Here is a 4892-nt window from a genome sequence, read left to right as displayed (position 1 = left end):
ACTCAAGTTTATGTAAATATAATTAAAAGTTTAATGAATAAAATGTCTGTATTAGTTATAACGTAATATTTCAAAAACTTTAGGGTAAACCGAGTATGTTTTGTACAGACGGTTGGAGGCGGTTGGCCTCTTGATTTTATTAATTAAGCCAGCTATGTAAATGTATGAAGTTGTTAATTGCTGTGTGTTTCACGTTACATAAGTATGCATCCACGTCCCGCCTTTCTCGCACTAAACCACGCTACCACACAAAGCATCAAGACTAAATAATGCAGGATTAGTTCACTCAAGACTCATATTCATATTAATACACAGAGGCAGAGGTGTGAGGTTACACTTCGGCGTCTCAAAAGGAGAGAAATCTACTATCTAGACTATACTAGACTACTAAGTTAACTATTAGACTACTACTATAAGTGCAGATATATTAATACGTTACATAGGTTCTAATTACTGGCTAAACTAAATGATAATCAACTGAAATGAAATAGATAGCATACGCTAAAGAAATAGTGACCAAGTCCACCGGTGGCCGAGGCGGGAATCGAACCCGCGTCTTCAGCTTACGCGGCTAACGTCCTGACCACTAGACCACCCGGCCACCGCCCGCCGCGTTTGTTCCCTAGTTGGTTATACATACCTACTAATGACAATAGCAAATATAAGAATACAATTTTTATATCTAAACCCTTTATTGTATTTTTGGGATTAGATACATATACAAATTTTCGGTTTCATTTTTTTTTGCGTACGGCTATACGTCTTGTTGAGTATGCACTAGGTATAATACTCATCAAGACGATTTAACGACTGTCCGAAAAGATGGTAAAATCTCATTATTAACAAAAAATATTAAGCGTTTTCGGACAAAATGTTGAATGACCCTTTCCTCGTTGGTCGAGATGCAAGAATACCTACAGAAATGTATTACTCTTGTTATTTTATTCCGTCGCAAGATAAAATATAAAGTTACAGCTAACTTTTACCCGTTTAAAGTTGGTATTTAGCCAACGGAGCGGCGGAGCAAAAGGTTAGTGTTGAAGTTACCTGCCGGCGCCGGCGCTGCGGCTTCTTTGTTGTACTTTATTGTGAAGTTATAAAATAAGATAAAGTAAATGGACTAATTAGATTAGTTGCAAGCAAACTAATTAGAACTCCTATGTTTTACTCTATAATTTTTCATGTCCCTACCATTCAAAGCTAATCATAATAAGTTCATTGTTTTGCAGTATTTTGAGGACTTGTTTACAATAAATATATTAAACATGCTATGGCAGTGATATAAGCGTAGCAGGAAATCGATTTGAACTTACTAGTATACAAAAGAGTGTGATAACCAATTAATAGGTATAAATTAATACAGACATTTGTGTCACTCTCTTTTAACTAATGCATTTTATATATAAAATAAACTTCCCGGGAAAAAAGCCATTAACATATTTTTTTATTTATATTTATTTTCCCGTCTTCGCAATTTGCAGTACATATTTCCATTTCAAATTCTGTCCGCACCGCACGATTTCAGCGCGAACGTTTGGCTCAGCTTTTACTTGCAAAACGAGGACAAGGTTTTAATAATTTTGATGTAGCATATGCGGATTTTGGTTGGGTGGCAGAATCTATATTTAATTCAAAAATGTTTTTTATTTGACTAGTGCAATTACATTACGAGTAGGTAAATTCATTTTTACCTTGCTGCCTTCATTTAGGTTTGTACATACAAGTATCACCACCTATCATCAGTTCACCAGTATACTTATAGTAAGGAATTTGAAAGATATCCGAATGTTATGAATTAGCATTGATTAGTGTTATTTGGATACCTTAGAAACTCTTAACCATAAGCTGTACAATGACATGATCTTACTAGCCAAACTGTCTAGAGGCAAAAAAGTTGTGAGCAAAAAATGTACCATTATTTTTACCCCCCTTATTCATAAACGCGCTACAAACCTCAATTAGCTGATAATCGTTTGTCCTTATCTGTCATTTTGACTTATGTATTTGTAAGAAAGGGATAAAACATAATTTAACTAAATCAGGCCCGTAAAGTTTTATGAATAAGGGGGTAAAGGAAGAACACCGAGAAACTTAAACCATCGGGAAAGTTGAATCACTTGTCAAAAGTCAGATGAATTTGCGCTAATGAAATCGTTCGCTTAACGGAACCGTAATGAGTGAATATTTAATAATGAGTTAAACAGTGAAAAATTCATCTATAATTTATCTAAACAATGGAGAACATACGTCCCATCGTTATCGATTGGAAGTTGTAAAATATTCACGAACATGTATATCGTATTCCGCGTACAATATAGCAGGCGATTCTTATACAATAATATTTTGCTTTTTCGATATATGTAAATATATGTAGGATAGGATCCAAGCTACATGAATACAAGAGATATAAGCTTAGGTTTATAAAAATATTTAATTGAAATTGCTATTTCTCACAGAATTTCTTATATGGTTTAACACAGTCATTGCCTCTAAGTGCTACGGTTGCCGTATGGAGCGCGTAGTCGCTACGAACAGTGTACCCGACAGTCGGGTTCTCGGCGCTGAATGTGTTAATGTCAATATAATTGTTAAAAGCAGCTGTCTTTTTCATATGTGCTACATGTCTCTTCCATTTAGCTCCAGCGGGCATCTAATTGTAAGTCAAAGAAGAATTTGAAGAAGGTAGCCTGTAAGAACAACCGTATTTTTATAAAAACCATTGAAAACATGCGTTTTGCTAGAAAAACAACATTGCTCGTGCCACTTCTACGTGTATAACGTAGTTTGTACGACAACTATGAATTTCATTATACGATCGACCGGTTTTCGTGGAACCTACGCCGTAATTGCCGAAACCAATTAGCATTGATTATCTTCATTTACGTAACTAAAAGCTGTATATGCTAATGATTGTAGGAACATAAATAATATAATTTAAGCGTTTGTTAGGTATTTTGTAATAAATCTATTTATGTTTTATAATAGGTATACCTACTTAAAAGAATTAGTAAGTGATGATGGTGATTGTCATTCAATTATTATTCTTTTTTTTCTACCTATCTAGAATATGAATATAGAATAAATTAATTACCATGCAAAAAGTAAATTTAGTAGCTCCATAAAATCGTAGCAGATGCTACGCTTGCAGACCCGTAGCGCTGTCTACGTTTCGGCGCATTATGGCGAGACGAGTTTCATAACGACTTTTGTTCTGTACTAGTTACGACCAATGCAAAACTAGTATTTTGCGTAGATAATTATGTTCGTGCTAAGTCACTTATTTTCATTGCTTTTAAGTGTAGTTCCCGCGCTTTAAACTCAATTATTTAGCAGGTGACATTAAAGTTTAGTGAGATTCCAAGTTTCACTTCGGAAACTAATCTGAAGTAACAGTTAATCAGTTTTACGTTTAAGTAACTTGAGAAAAAGTGTCATTAAACATATTATCATAACGTGGCTACTAAGTATAATAAATAAATAGATGGCTGCCGTTGACTGTAACTTGCTAAAACTAGAATCCAAATCGTTCCATCTCATTTCATACGTCAGCATAATGCACGAAGTTCACGAACGTGACAGACAAACGACTTTACTTTGAAAACTTCCCAACCCGTGATTCAGAATGAACCAAAAGACTTCGTATAAAAAAATATGTCGCAAAGCTCATTCCGCTAATCTAACAATACAATCAATCAAAAGCATCATCAACGTCGTTCGTTTGAAGACAGGCGTCCTCAAATCAACGACAGGCACGAGTTGACAACGCAATCAATGGCCTTTGATTCCCCCTTCAATCAAGGAGCCTCCACAGAATTAGGTCTTAATTTATTTAAGGCTCGGTACAAACACGCCGCCTGAGCAAGAACTAGTTTCAATGGAGCTCAACAAAAATAAATATTTTCAAAAGCCCTAGTTGGTTGTAGATCAAAATGATGTCAAAGACAAATTAATGAGGTTGCGACAGCTATAGGTAATTATCTAATGATAGCTAGGTCATATACAGATATTAAAACAAAGGTTGTCTTTTAGGCTATTAGTATTACACTGGTTAGCAAAAAAAAATAGTTTTGAGGCTAATGAGATAAAAGCACCTACAGTCGAAAAATTAGGCTATATAGCCCTTCAATTTGAGTATGTCCACAGTAGAAACGCGACCCTATTTAATTTGCATTATATTACTCTATATAAGAATTACAGATTTGTGTGCTCAATTTTATATAAGTTAGTTCTCGTATAATAAATAAATAATCAAATACTTGTAATCACAGATAAGGTTTAATTATACAAAACAGACATAGAAAACCAAAGTCAAGTAGGTAGTTGTCTAGACTTAGAACAAAAATAGAAATTGATCAATAGCATGTCTGGTTCAGAAATAAAACAGCGGACGAAAAGTTCGGCAGTACAATAATCATAGGGTTAGAAAATATAAATAATTACACCGACATTATTCTTAGACATTATTATCTGTCGAACCCTTTTAGGTAAGTCAGCATTACATTAGGCAATTTATAAACTACAACTAGTTGTTTGCTCCGAATCCGAATTGATACCCGACAATTACAAAAACATTTCTATGAAATTATTTATTGTAAAAATCATAATTGCAAATGAAACGAATAATATTTCTAGAATATATAAGTATTATTTTTATAAAAAAAATCAATTTACCGTTGTTTCTAACTTCATTATAACATTGTGATTAATATTCCTATACACTTAGCAACTTGCTAACGAATAAATAGACATTTCATTATAACTCAACGCAGGACTTACATATTGAGTTACAAGTCTAAAGTTCACTACGTTTTGAATGTTTTAAATATTACTTAATATAAGTACTTTGGTTACGTTGGATTTGTGCCGAGCAACCATGTGGGGAAACCTGTTAA

General features: G+C 33.9%; 1 non-coding gene across 1 annotated transcript; it reads right to left on the bottom strand.

The window, feature by feature from the left end:
• Positions 1-529: 529 nt before the first annotated feature.
• On the bottom strand, positions 530-601 carry Trnat-cgu (transfer RNA threonine (anticodon CGU)). Its single transcript has one exon. It is a non-coding gene; the product is annotated as a tRNA-Thr (tRNA).
• Positions 602-4892: the final 4291 nt, after the last annotated feature.

The sequence above is a fragment of the Cydia splendana genome, chromosome 1 (assembly GCF_910591565.1).
Source record: "Cydia splendana chromosome 1, ilCydSple1.2, whole genome shotgun sequence".
In the NCBI taxonomy this organism is placed as follows: Eukaryota; Metazoa; Arthropoda; class Insecta; order Lepidoptera; family Tortricidae; genus Cydia; species Cydia splendana.
This window is presented reverse-complemented; position numbering and strand designations above follow the sequence as displayed.